The sequence below is a fragment of the Emydura macquarii genome, unplaced genomic scaffold (genome assembly GCF_026122565.2).
Source record: "Emydura macquarii macquarii isolate MOO-44397 ecotype Brisbane River unplaced genomic scaffold, CSIRO-AGI_Emac_v2 contig_1876, whole genome shotgun sequence".
Classification (NCBI taxonomy): domain Eukaryota; kingdom Metazoa; phylum Chordata; order Testudines; family Chelidae; genus Emydura; species Emydura macquarii.
In genome coordinates, this window is record NW_027132013.1 from 19,268,042 (window position 1) to 19,283,421 (window position 15,380).

A 15,380-nucleotide genomic window follows, 5' to 3' on the forward strand; every position below is an offset into this window, starting at 1 on the left:
GCATTGCAAGTGAATTATTTAAGTTACTAACGAGTTGATTCACATTGTTCTTCAGACATATCCACATCTTCATCCACATCATTTTCTCCCAGTAAGCAGTTTTTATTATAATGTTTCATTCTTGCAACTAGGCCCTGCATCTCCTTCTTGCACTGCTTACACTTGACACGTTTTCCTTTTTTACCCAGGGAAGAAAATTCTTCAAAATATTCCCAGGTAGGGTCTCTCTCACGCCCAGAAGCCATGACAGTTTTTTGTGACAAAAGTGTGGGGGAATATAGGAAGCTGGGTGTGTACTGAATAATGTCTTCCCTTTTTCTTTCCAGTCCACTCCACTGTCCCTTTCTACTCTGCCTCCGTCCTTTGTCTCTCTGTCTTTAAGACAGTGTCTTAACTAATTCCTCTGCCTTGCTTGGTCCAGCTCTATCACCACATAAGCACAGAACAACAACAGTCCTATCGAGCTTGTGTCTGTCTTTGCACATGTAACTTTAGTCTGCTGAGAAACAGAACCTGAAAGCCCAGAACTTTCAAGAAGCAAGAGCTGGTAGTTAAGCTGGACAGACTAGAGCCATTAATTCTCAGAAACTGAAAGCCCAGAATTTTCAAGAAGCAAAAGTTGGTAGTTAGGCTGGATAGACTAGAGCCATTAATTCATTTTTATGAGACTAAGTGTAAGTTTAGCATGTTTGTGATGAGATTTAATTCTAACCGTTATTTTTTAAATGAGAGAGTAATTTAGTATTTTATAGATTTAAAAAATCCAATTTAAATAAAAAAAATCCAATTTAAAAAAAAAAAAAAAAGTCACTGGCTTTTATCCACCCTGATTCAGAATATGAGCGGGAAGGATTGACTGATTTATGAGGAAATGTAAAAACAATACATATTGCCAGTAAATGGGCTAAATGAACACAGAAGTGGTACATATTTGAAAAGTGTAAGCCTAAAATTAGCATTGTCCAAGGAAATATCTAGGACTAATGAGTTGAAATTAAGGAAAGAAAACTTTACAATGAATGTCAGGATGTGCTTGGGATGGTGGTGGTGGTGGTAAGGGGCACTATTCACCACAAGTGGTGCCGTCTCCTGGCTGGTCTGGGGATTAGTGCTGCATGGTTGACCCCCCTCCTGCAGTTGTGCTCTGTCTCTCTTTCTTTCTTTGTCTACAGTCCCTTTTTCGCTCCAGGAACTGCTGCAGCCCCTTTGTGACTCAGCCCTCTGGCCAGACCACTACGTGGGTTCTTCTGGGGTAGTCTTTCAAAGTCTCTTCTGTCCATGTGGCATAAGGTAGTCCTCGTGAGCCCTGTCTTCCCTGTCACTCCAATAGTGACTCTAACAGTCTTCCTGTTTACTGTCCCCAAACAGTACCATTCTCCAGTGTTGGTGGGGGAACCCAGGCCAACTCTCTTTTCTGGGTTCCAGTCCAGGACCCTGTAGTGAAGAGTTAAGGTGTTTTATCTCCACCACTTTACTGCTTGACTGGACTCCTTCCTACTAGTCGTCATCTTCTCCTCTGCTTTCTCCCTTACCTCAGGGATGGGGATTGTAGGCTTCCTTCCGGCTGCCTCTCTCACTGTTGCCAGCCTCCTGGCTTTGTAGAAGCCCTGCCTGTTCCCTCACAGGTGAGCCTCCTAATTAGTTTCTGCTAGCTTAAAACGCCCCAATTTGCAGCCTATTTGGCTGATTGGGCACACTTGGCCTAATTTAGCCCTTTCAGGGCCTATGTGGGGAGCATGCCCCATCACACAGGAATTTTAGAATTGTGAAATTATCTACATAAGGAAGTAACACTTTATTAGCTTAAAGCTGTTTAGAATAAATAGCTGGAGAATGTACAACAGGGAAGAACAGTTAGAGGGAATAGAATAGATGGCTAATGCAGTGGCAACATTTAAAGTTCCTTCTGTTTCGAAAGATCATAATTTTGAGAGTTTTCCCTTATACCTTAAGTGAGGAATACTGCTGGAACTGGTAATGTATCGCAAACTAGGTTAAAAAAATTAAGTACGACCACTGTTTTTATAATTTCTATGAAACTACGAAAATATTGGGATCACGAGGATGTTTCCATGTCTGGTATATTAAAAATATAAAGTAATTTGCAGGGTAAAACTGTTGAAGCAGAAAGGATAGTTCATGATTGTCACAAACTTATTTTCAGGAAAGTTGGTTGGGTGATATAATTGGTAAAATAGGTTTAACAGGTTAATCGACAAATGAGAAATGTCTTGATCAAATGGCCTCTTTTTAAATGTCTCAGTTTGTAATATGAGGAACCAAAATGTCTTAATATTTTTATGCCTTGTTGAGCTTGACTTAACCTGTCTCCTTAAGAATATATAATGTTCTCAAGTAAATTAGTTCTTTGTTTCATGCTAGCTTGAAATAGGAATCCCTCAGCATTTAAAGAAAGGTGGTCATATCCTGTCCAGATAAATATTAGTACTTGTATGGTATGTGAATGGTCTGTAGCCAGATGTGAGAAGTTAGACAGATATTCTATGTGGTAATTTTATTTTCTACAAAATTTTCTACTGAACATACATTTCAAGGTTACCCCAGTGGTGTTTTTTTTGTGTGGAAAAAGTAAAATGTCGTCTTTGTTGAGTCAGTCTCTTTCTCTCCTCCACCCCCCATTTCAATAACAATGTTATGAGTTGGGTTAAAATCTCAGTGAGATTGGTGGGTGTGAACTCACTGTGCAATTAACATAAATGTAAGAATAAATTAATCACAAGCTCTGATGCTGCTGAGGGGTAACCAAGGTTGTGAGGCATCTCACCACTGCCTGCCCTTAGTGTGAGTCAGTCTTGTCTGTGCCTGCCATGGATCAGGTCCCTGAATCCACCAGCCTCTGGCAACACAAGCACTATCTTCCAGGCCTCTGCATGCCTCATATTCTCTGTACAGGTAGTGATAGGCACACACCAATTTCTGAGACCTCGGGGCATTCCCCACAGCAGTGTTTCTCAACCTTTTAAATAGCAAGTACCCCCTAACTTCTGAAAATTTTAATAAGTTCCCCAACACTCAATTTTCCAGTTTGAGAAATATAATATTTTTTCTGTTTACCACTGGACGACTGTATTTCTCTTAAAGCAGGAGAGTTCTGAGTTCTACAATGCTGTGTGGCTGTGGCAGATCACAAAATCCCCTGCTGTTTCTCCCCTCCTTCCTCCTCCCCTTCTTCCATATAGGAGCAAAGGTCAATGCCAGCCAATCACTATGACCTGATGGGGGTGTCATGTGGTGTTCTCCTCATGCAGGTAGGAACTTCTGAGGTATGAGCAGGCACTAGAGGGCTGCAGGGCTGGGGCAAATCACACTGTGTGGGTCCCTCTTAAGATTTTTATACTGGTAAAATCTGGGGCTATGATAGTTGTCAATTTCATTGCTCAGCTAGAGCAGTGAAATTGACAAGTAAATCTGTGGATAGAGCCTGGCTTCAGGACTGGGAAAGCCACTGGGCTCTCCACCTGGCTTTCTGGGCACCGGGCTTTGAGCCGGCAAGGGGAGCTGCCACCTGGACAATCTGAGCTGGGGCAGAGGAGGCCTGGACAATCTGAGCTGGGGCAGAGGAGGCCTCTGCGCACACTGGGACCCGGGGATGTGGGCAGGCAGCAGGCAGCTACTGCCCATCTTCAAGCCAGGGCGTGAGAGGCTGTCTCTTGGCTCGTTGCCACTGTGCCTTGGCTCTCACCCAGCTGCAAGCCCACCTGGGAGCTGGGACCAGGCGGGACATGGGCGGCTGCCACCTGGCTTTCCAAAAAGCCAGCGGCTGCCCCCAACCAGCAGCTGCCACCTACCGTCCGAAGAAGCCAGAGGCTATCGCCCAGCTTCCCAGGACTGGGGCAGCTGCCGTCTACTTCCCAGCTAGGAGGTGAGACCGGGCAGGAAGCCGGTGCTGCCGCCTGCCTCCCCCAGAAGCGGGTGGCTGCCGCTTGCCTCCCTTCACTGGATTTTTTTGCCGCGTACCCCCTGCCTGTGTCTCACTTACCCCCAGGGGTACGCATACCACAGGTTGAGAAACTATGCCCTACAGTGTCCAGCCTCTTATCCACTGAATGCCCACAGAATTATCAGACTCACTGTTCCAAAAGGAACAGAACACACCAGCTTATAAGATTAATCTCTGGACCATCATCTTGCTTAACATCACAGCATTTGGTATATTTATAGTGAAAACAAGAATAAGTTTTTATTAACAAAGAAATAGAAATTCAAGTAATAATGAGTAATACTGGAAGCGAGTGATTACATATAAAACAAAATAACATGCTTTCTAGAGACTAACAGGTTAAATTCCTGTCTAAAGAAGTTTTATCTCACCCCATAGTGTCTTCAGCATTTTCAACTAAGACCCCTTTTTCATGAAGCAAAACCACTGTGTTTTTACTTCCTCAAGAAAGAGTGCTGGGATGGCTTCTCTGCCCTCCATTTATAATCAAGCAGACCATTGAGGTACACTCACCAAATAGAGTTCCCTATCCCCTGCTGCTTTTCTTTTTCTGTTAGATTGTTCCCTCTAAAGTCCTTACAATCCTTCATTTGCATTCATCTTAGACTAGTGGTGGTAAGACCATTGGTGAATTTGACACTACTCAATTTACAGGTGAACAGATAGATGAATAAACATCTCTTGTCTGACAGAACCTGTTTTTCACCTTGGCTGGTACCCAGAAACCTACACATTTTAAGAACATATTTTCAGTATATAAACAACTCTTTACATAAAATTTGTGCATACATTTCACAGTGATTTTGATTGCCAGCATGACACAGGCTTTTATCTGAGATCTCATATGACACTCTTTTGTGAACTAGAATATATATACCAGACCCATAACAGGAGAGTAATCCCTCTGCTTCCCCTTACCAGCTGAGGTTAAGAGGTTCTTGGGTCAAATAAGCCCCGACCTAAAACAAATGGGTTATGTGGACCTGTCTGGGAGTTTTGGACTGTGTGGGTGGGAGAGTCTTTGATAAATATTGTTTTGCGTGTGTATGTATGAAAATAAGCAGACTATAAAGAAACTGAGAATGGACAAGTATAGAGAGAGAGGCAGAAGGAAAAAGTAAGACAGCCAAGTAGTAGCTGGTGAGCACAGTGTAACCCTGGAAAAAGCTAGAGAGTGAGGTTTGGGTTCTGATGTTGGCTAAAGAGGTTTGGGCCTGTAAGCTAAAAAACTATTCTTATATTTCTGGTTCCTCTTGCATTCAGAGAAGTAGGAATTTGTACATTCCTTGTGAATAAGATTACATCAAAGAAAATACCAGACTATCACTAATTTCTCCTCCTAACTGGAATATCCCCAGGGTCCGGAACTTTGACTAGTTGTCAGTTCAACAAAGGGCAACAATAATTTGGAGAAACACTGTACTTAAAGAATGTTTGTTTTAGTGGAGATAAGTTCTAATTAAAGTGTTGTTTTTTGTTGTTTTTTGCCTTATAGTGTTTTATTGTTTTTTTAAATAACTATCAGGCAATTCAGTTAGCAATAAAATGATCACTCATTAAGATGAAACCTTTTTAGTGTCAATTTTCAGTTTTTGAGATTAGTGACAGGGCTTAGAAGAAGAGTTCCTCATCCCATTTTTTTTGTTAGTGAATTTCTGGGATGGAAAGATGGTATGTAAGATGGTATATTACTGTGCTGTAGATCATGTATTGAGAATTATAACTGCTTACTTCACAGGCAAATAAGAATTTACTGCTTATCATCTAGTTAACACTGTAGAATCAACATAAAATTAATTAAATTCTCTTCTTTTGTGCAGTTAACCAACATAAAACTTTCCTTAATTCATTTGCAGAGCTACATTCTGTCCTTGATTACATCTGTGAAAGCCCATTTGGCTTGCAGAACATTAAGGGTGGTGATGTATGAGTCAGAAAGAACTATGCATGATTTCTACATCCCAGATCGAGTTTGCAGGTCTGGCACTTAGGGAAAAATGAACAAATGAAAGTTTTTACTTGTAAATTGAGTAAATATGATCTGAAAATCAAATGTAAACATGGAACCTCATGTGGCATCATAGTGTCTTCCCAGAATCCTATTTTAAATTATTTTGTTTAAAAAATGAAAAACACCACTGTAAGCATCTATCAGATATAATTTTGCCCAAAACAAGGTCTGTAAGAGCTGTCTCATTCATTATATATCCCTGTCTTATTTATTGAACACAGTCTAACCCATGTAGTGAATCATCCAGGAGCTTTGTCGGGGAAAGAAGCGGCCATGTACTTGAAGACTGTCTAGTAGCTATCAAAACATACACATGGGTAAAATTTGGGTTGGGTGAATAACAGTCACTTTGGCCTTTTCTGACTTTAGAGTGCTTCACTGAGCAACTTTGATATTCTTCAACATTCTAATGTGGATTCTTTTTTTTAAAAAGGCAAATGATAAAATTGAAACAAATAAAACATGGAATTATTTGCTAGACAGCAGTAGAACTGTGTGATAGACAAAAGGCACATTCAGTTAGGCTTTTAACTTTTAATACAACTTTTAATCCACCGGTTGCCCATACTTCAGATACTGCCTGTTTATATCTCTGCTTTTTTCATACATGCCATAAGTAAGTACAAATTAAATTATTTATTTAAATAAAGAATGGATGGCTAATTTGACTGAAAATAAAACTATCATTTTTAATTTGGAGAAAAATAGCAGCATGCATGCCCAGATTAAAAATACCTATAACTTGGGCAAATCAAAACTAAAAGGCACAATTGCAGTCTTGGAACTATGTCCCTGAAAAATTTCAACTTTCTACCTCAGACTACAATGGTTTGTAAATGATCATGTTTTTTTTTTTGTTTGTTTGTTTTTTTTTTTTAAGTTGCAGCATTTATTTTACAATGGTATGTGTGTTTTTTTTCTCACTCCATATTCTAAATAACCTAAATCAATTTTGCCAAAGCAAACAAACAAAATGCCCTTTCCTCCCCCATACCATTGAACAGAATCATTCCTGAGGGGGGGAAATGATCAGCCTCATTGTGAAAGTTTGTGGAAATTCTAATCTATTGAAAAGGAAATGCTTAACTATATGTCATTAGATATTCCATCTATAATGTAGAGAGGTAACCTTTTTAAAATAATTCTGATTTGCACTTGTAGCTAACTCTGAAAAACTTTGAACTTGGAATATTTAAATATTCTCCATCTGTCATTTGACATATGGCATTGTGAGCCTTGACCCAAAAGTCCGATAAGTCAGTAATATTCTGCTTTTTAGTTTTTGTTGACAGATGTGAGAAAAGTGGCTTACTTTTCAGCTAATTATGTTTTCTACTTCTACCCAAGGATGTAAAATTGCATTAGTTGAGATTGGCATACTCACAGACACTGTGACAAATGGAACCTTGCAGACAACTATATACAAGAAACCCACGGATCACCATTCGTAGATCCAGTGACCACCCCAAACACAAGAGATCTGCTATCTACAGCCAGGCACTCAGATACTGCATAATGTGCTCTGAAGAGAAAGTCTGGGATATACACCTTAACACTCAAAACTACCTTCACCAAACAAGGACACTCCACCAGAGAAGTAGATCTCATCATGAAGCGAGCCACCCAAATACCCTGAGAGAACCTGCTTCAATACAGAAATAAAACCCCCTCTGACTGCACATCCCTAGTTGTCACCTACCATCCTAAACTGGAACCCATATGAGATATCATCAAACAACTACAATCCATACTCGATGGGGACCTCATCCCGAAAAAAATCATTCCTGATCCCACACTTCTAGCCATACACCACCCCCACCACCCCCACCCCCCAAGTTTTCCAAGCTCATAATCAAAAACAAGCTGTCCACAGACCAGGACACACTAACTCAAAGGGGCACCAGACCCTGCCAGATCAACAGATGCAAAACCTGCAGACATATCTCCACTGCTACAATGATCAACACCCCACACAATACATCTTTCAAGATCCATGGATCCTACACATGTCCATCACAACACATAGTATACCTTATCCAGTGCATTAAATGCCCCAATATCTATGTGGGTGAAACCAGACAATCACTATGCTCTTGAATGAGCTCACGCAGAAAAATGATAGACAAAAACACCCTGTCACTTGTGGGTGAACTCTTTTCGCAAAGCAATCACTCTATATCTGACCTATCAGTCCTCATCTTCAAAGGAAACCTGCACAACATTTTCAAAAGATGAGCCTCGGAGCTTAAATCCATTACTCTGCTAGACACTAAAAATCATGGATTGAAGAAAGATATTGAATTTATGGCTTATTACAACAATCTGTAACTCACTGATCCCCTGTTTTTGTCCTATAACTGTAGAGGTATTAACTCTACCTTGAATGGTCCTTTACAAAATGTACTAACTATTTATGCTAAAGAATCTCTTCCACCTTGCATTTTTCTGTGAGGCTGGGAGTACCTTTCACAGAGTTTAAGAAGAGCTTTATGTGGCTCAAAAGCTTGTGTCTCACCAACAGAAGTTGGTCCAATAAAAGATGTTACCTCACCCACCTGTGTTTCCATATTTGACACACAGGACACAGGTTAAATAGTTTTGTGCTATGGTGGAGAATGCCAAATTGAAAAGCAGTGCAAATTTGGATTAGTGTTCATTTAGTGAAGTTTGTCTCTCATGAGGGAAGAGAATGTACATCTAAGGTCCTACATAAATGTTGAGAATGTTATCTTGTGGAGGAAAGTAAAACTTTAATAGGATGATAGTTTTAAAATCAAGATGTCATTAAAAGGAATAGGGGAGATATCTACCAATCAGCACAGAAAAATGTTGCATAGGTCAATGTTTTAAAGAAGTGACCATCATAATAGAGAAAATAATAGATGGGAAAATGCAATTTTGTGCTAATTCCCATAAAAGCACCTTGAAGGAGATATTGCTTTCTTCAAACATTGCCACTGAGGGATCTCTACAGCTGACGTAGCCATGCTGACACTGCATCTAGATCTGCATTTTCCCCTTCCACCTTAAGACACATCAGTATTGAATAGTTAAGAAGTCACCTTCATAGTATATTTTTGTATAATATTACCTATAATGTTTTGCATTTTTATTCAGTTTGTAAAATGAGTATCTCGTTAAAAGTATGATGCTAATTAATTGTTTTCCTCTCAGGAGCCAAGTTCTTCTTAAATAGAGACAACAAGTATCACACTGTTCTGGGTCCCGCAGAGGATGAAACATGTTTCAAGTGTTGTGTTTAGCTTTGCTTAACCTGTTATATCATTTAATCAATCAAATTTACCTTCTAATAAAGCTTGCTTTAAGCAGACACCTCCTGGCATAGTACATAGTTTATAATAAACAAGTGCTATTTGCATTTTTAATAGGCTAAATTGAACATATATTTTAAATTTAACAGGAAATTCTAAAATTATTTTCAAATAGTTTTAAAATAATTCACCATTGCTGTTAATATCCTCTTAGTTTGATTAATAAAATTTCTTTCCCTATTCATTTAGTCCTCTGTAGATTTAAAAAAAAAAAATACTGTCTAATAGATTTGAATGCTACTTAGGAACTTATGTGAAATGAGTGGGTGATTCACTCAGTTGACTCAAAGACGGATCAGCATCCAAAAAAACCACCCGTGCAGTGGACACCCTTGTTGCCAGTTTTAGCAGAGGCGCAAAACAATGAATAGTCATTGAAACTGAACTATCATCTCATTCCTGAAGATGGGTCCATGCAAGTAAGGAGTGAGGCATATTGGTAAGGTATTAAAAGGGAATCTACCACTGTTTGTTCCTGTGCTGTGGTTTCCTGTGCTGTGGTTAAATAGTTTCCAGTGCTGTACCTCTGGCAAGTTTCACAGATATTTGACCTACAAAGGACTATTAAAAATTGTGCCTGTATCCCTTTTTATTTTTTTTTTAGCTGCTTGTATCATACCCAAAGAAGGCCTGAAATTTGTGTTTTCTCCCTTTTTAAAAAAAAACACTTTAGAAATACTAGTAAAGTCAACACTTGTCTTCCCTAGATTTCTTGGAGGACATACTAGGTGTCATAGATATTTAGTTCTCTTAGATTAATTTGGTGATGGAATTTTTTACAGAGACGTCAATGATTAAGGTTCTGGTGAAATTAAATGGATGTTAACAGAAACAAATTAAAAATGGTTTATTAAACTGTATGCTTAAAAATAGTTTTCTTTCTCATTTGCTCAGTTTTCACTTACTTGTGGTGTCAATATCAGTTCTCCATTCATCATAGTGTCTTCCAGGATCTATAGGACCTCAATTTTTAATATGAAAAACCAGTGGAAATGTCTCTCTCCCGTCCCCGTACTTCTGCCCCTTTTTCTTTTTAAAAATGGGAGGGGGGGCAACACACCTGTTGGGGCTGTCTTTATAAAGAAGTGTACAAGCCAATGTTTTCCCTTTTTGAAGGACACTATTACATTTATTTACAGAATGCACAATCCAAAAGTAGACAAGGAAACCATTTCCATTTCCAAATATATTTTTATGTATCAGCATTGTAAAGGTCAGCACAATGCTGCACTCTTTTTTTTATAACATTTAATCATTATAGTCCCATTGACTACAGTGAAGTTACTTATGTGAGAGGTTTTTTTTTTTTTGCTTGCAGGAATGAGTCTAGAATGTCTCAACTGAGCTAAAAATAAAAATCTGAAACAGTGGTAAAATATTTTCCTCAAATAGGTACAGTCCAATTAATTTAGAACAGACTTCAATAGTTCAAACAATTGGTTATAGCATGCAAACAGTGGTTCCCACATCAAATATATGTAAAGAATGGCATGTGTTATCCATTACACTATAAAGGAAATCTACCAGAGGCTCAGCTGTCTAATGATACTCTGCTTCCAGCTGCTGCTTCTCTTATGGTCCACACCCAGATTGCTTAGAAAGGTAATTATGGTAATGGGCAAGATGAGTTTAGTTTGATCAGTATATTCTATGTTACCCCCTATGAGTTCCAGTGTGGAGTGGTAGGTGACAACTAGGGATGTGGGGTTTATTTGGGAAATAGGAATGAAGTTCACAATAAATATGCTTTGGAGACTTGAAATGAGTTGTGTGTGTTTCCTGAGTTTTGCACCTCCAACTAAGCTTCAATCAGCTCCGATTCTTTCTCATACAGAACAGTCGTTTGGGGGTAACAGCTGAAAGTGTATGGATACGCACTGGAAAAATGGTGTGATTACATAAATGTAGAAAACTTTCTCTTAGTTGAGCGCTATTTCTTGATGAAGACCTCAAATTAAAAAGGGAATGGCACTAATAGGGTGTATATGAATTGAATTTTAGGAAAACACTAGTGATTTGTTACTGTAATGAAGCAGTGCAAATAAATATAGTGTGTATATATGTCTAGATGTATATAAATACAAAAAAACTAATTTAACAAAACGTTATCAAGGTTGCAAAGTCAAGCACTGTTCATCCAACTTGTATCCTTCCTCCTCAAATTGTTGCCCTGTCTCTCTCCTCTCCCACCATTGTCCCAGTCTCTTAGCTCAGCGAGACCTAGTTCTCCCCTGCATCACAGGTCCTTGTTTGATCTTGTAACTGTCTCTCTCCCCATTTCGCTAGTAAACTCCCAATTCCAGCTTCTAGGCCCTGTCAGTTTCTCTACCTGACTCTAGTCCCACTTCCACCAGGTGCCTTGTCCTAATTGACTCCCCTCCCTCCCTTCTGTTCAGCTTCTGTCCTCTGTATTTGGATCAGACAGCTTGCTTTTCCACACGGCCTGGGTGCTTGTGTGGGGTCATTGAGAGTACAGAAGAGTCTCCCTGCTCTCAGTTCCAGTGCCCACCTTGGCCATTGCCCTGACCTGCAACAGCTGGGAGTAGCCATTAGAGTAAAGCAAAAGTTTGGCTTTGCCCCTGTAGCCTGGGTCTGGAGGGAGTGTGATCTCTGGGGACAGCACATGTGCAGTCTGGTCAGCACTAGGAGTTGAGAAGCTTGAACATGCTCAGTGAGGACAGAATCTTCAGAGAGTTTAGCTGCTAAATTCTGAAGTTTTTCAAAGGCTTGTAACATGGCCAAAACAAATTTTGTGCTACTCATTTTTCCCCCAAAAAACTCAACCTGAGGCAGACAACTAGCATGGAAAATTTCAGCCGAAGTAGTTAAAGTTTGACAAAACACTGAAAATAGGATGCTCTATTGGGAACTGCTGGGAAAGCTTCATAATAAGAGATGCTACCAGCTCAGCCTATGATCTCTCTGTCTCTCACACACACCCACACCCACCCCCTTTTGAAGGGATATTTAATTTATCCTTGAAATGGGTTGGTATTCCATTTCTGGAAGTGTTTATTTGGAAGACTTCAGCTATTTTTTACACTATATGATCATAGCCTTGTTCTCATAGTCTTTGAGCTGAAGTGCAGATTTCTTCCATTTGAGTATCTAAAGCAGATCAAAAGGTTGGGTGTTCCTGATAGCTTTGAGAATTTCAAAGAATTAGCTAAAAATGTCTTTTGCAGGTTTTGGATTTAGCTACTAAACATAACATTAACAGATTTATCTGTTTCTCCTGCTCCTATACCAGTCATTGTGGAGCTTCATAATTAAACCAGACCAAACTTCTATTTCAGCTTGCTTCTGATACTGTTGTTCCAATACATGTAGAATTTATTAGAGTACTTTTTAATCCATGGAAAGGAATTGAATGGCTGTTACAGACAGGGTGAAATATTTCATATTGGCATGAACTTAATAATGTATCTGCTGAATAAATTACCTTATTTTTTTTTTTTTGCCTCCTGATTTTTGTGTGCCATAAGCTAGCTGTACAGGTTAAAGCAAAATGAATATATTGTGTGCTTAATGTGCCTTTTGACTGGATTTCTGTTTTGCTTTCCAGATTACCCTGTGAACCATATCTACTCCCCCCCCCCCTTACATTTTTAAACTTATTTTCTTCCTGTCTTGCTAAGGGTCATAGTTTTTCTTCTTCTTACTTTTGTTGTTGGCATACTAGAGGACCAATATTTCTTTGAATATTGACTGAGTTGGGTTTGTTTTTTTTGCCTAAAGTAACAGGATGGTGGTGATTATTGCTTCAGGTAAAATTATGCACCAGTGTTGATATTTTCAGGAGCTGATTGTTCTAGTAAATGTCATTTTTGGTTGTGTGAATCCAATTGCTTATTCAGAACATCAAATGTCTAAGCCAGTTTTATAATGTTTTTTAAAAGGTGCGGTTCTGAATTTGAATCTAATGAAATTTTCAAAATGGTTATACTGTGCACCTGCTTAAAGTATGGGCTATATATTTTCATTTCCTTTTTTATTGTGTTTTATTTATTGGGATAAGTGAATTCCCCCTGATGATACACTTCAGTCCCTGTTGATAACTCAGGCATATGTTGGAACAAACATATGTTAATTCTTTGGCAGAGCTGGATGATATAAAAGCTGCTTCTATTCATGCTTTACTATGGCAGGTTTGAGCATTGTTCTGAAAATACAGGTAGCCATTTTTCTTGGAATATTAAATGTTATACACAATTGCTTTTGACACAGAAGATACCATCAATTTTAAAAGCTTTTTTCAGCACTGTGGTCTGATCTGCAAAGGGTGAAAAATGCTCTGCCTTGAGTGGATCTCCACTCTTGAGGGAACTGTATGTCTTGGTGTTGAGTTCTGCAACCATCTAGAAAGCAATGACTTGTGGGGACATTCTCATGATGTCTTACAGATCTGAACTTTGAATATGATTATATGAGGGAGGGAAGCTTGCAAAATAAAACAAGACTGCTATCACCTGCAATTCTTTTCCTACTGCATCAGGCATGAATCTGAGAACCATTGCTTCATTCCAGGGCCCTGCATTGATGTACTACTTATTGTTTGTAGTTTGATGGGACTTTTATATATAAATATTTATTGTTAGTTGCTTGCCAGATTTACTAGTATGTTGGTTAAGTCTCCATAATTGCATGGTTTCTATCTGTTGGTTATGATAGATCTTGATTTTAAAAAATTGAAACTTAGCATATAATGTGACAGTAAGATATATATTTCCACATCAAGTACCTGAAGTATCCTTGAGGGCTGCTCAATCTACACTGGTTTTATCACTCAGGACTTTCTTTAGTGGAACTACATGTGGTTGCTTTTCATGGAGGTGGTCTTAACAGTCCTGTTGACTGGAACTTGTTCTGTTTCCTCCATTCAAGGCTTGATGAATGAGTCTATTTACTCTATCCAGGACTGTATCAAACCAATGTGCTTATAAAAAGCCAAGGTGCTGGCACATAAATTAAGTCATCAGATATAAATCCTTTAAAAAAATATTCCAAGCACTCAAATTCAGAATTGGGACCACATTTTTAAAGATAGTATTTGGTGCTTCTGTTGCTTGCACTTGACATCTCTCATGGATTTGTGCTATTCCTTGGACCCATCAGCCTTATGGTCGAAAGGCACCCAACAGATGTTAGAACTGTGGTTGTTCTTCAAGTGCTTGCTCATGTCCATTCCAAAGCAGGTATGCGTGCTTGCCCTGAGTACTGCCACTGGAAAGCTTTTTACCCTCAGTGGTATCTATCAAGTTGGATCCATAGCCCCTTGGAGTCGTGCGCTCATAGCACCAGTATAAAGGGTCTTGCCACCGCACTGCCGCCCCCTCAGTTTCTTCTTACTTCCAGAACTATTGCGTCATTGTGTTCGCAAGTACTCCTTCAGTAGACTTTGTTCTACTTATTGTATATAGTTATTGTTATTGTAGTTTTAAAGTTTCAGTTGTTAGAACCATTAGTTAGATTAGGGAACTGCACTTTGCAGGGTTAATCCCTACCCAGCACTAGGGTATGCCTTGGTCTCCAGGCTTTAAGCCTTGTGATTCTTGCCACAAGCCTATGCCGGTGAATGACCCCTATTCCAATTGCCTTAAGTTCCTGGGAGAAGCTCATGTGCAGGAGCACTGCAAAATCAGGAAAGACTTCAGGCCGTGCAAAAAGAGACAGAGACACAAGTCTCAAATTTATTCCCATGGAGGCAGCTCTCTGTCCTCCCTCGGAGCTGAATCACTTGGACTTGACACCGACTCCTTCAGCCTCTGTTAGGAGCGCCCTGGTGACTCTTAGGGAGTCACAGTGCCGGTCTTCATCCCTGGCACTGAGAAAGGAAGTTTGTAATGCTTCTCTGGAACCTCAGTAGCATCAGTCATCTCCAGGGCCAAAGAAAATGACCCTGGCCAAGGACTCTCGGCACCGCTCTCCATCATCAGTGCCGAGAAGGACGCAAATAAAGATGGACAGAGGTTGATTCCCCAACCCTGAGGCTGCAAAGAGGCTCTGGTAGAGTGCAACCCATGCACTCTGTGAAGGCATTCCTTGGGGACAGTGTCTCATACATCTCCCGCAGGAG

General features: G+C 39.6%; 1 protein-coding gene across 12 annotated transcripts in view; it reads left to right on the top strand.

The window, feature by feature from the left end:
- SIPA1L1 (signal induced proliferation associated 1 like 1) overlaps positions 1–15,380 on the top strand; it is a 394,920-nt gene that overhangs the window by 178,695 nt on the left and 200,845 nt on the right. The window lies entirely within an intron of this gene.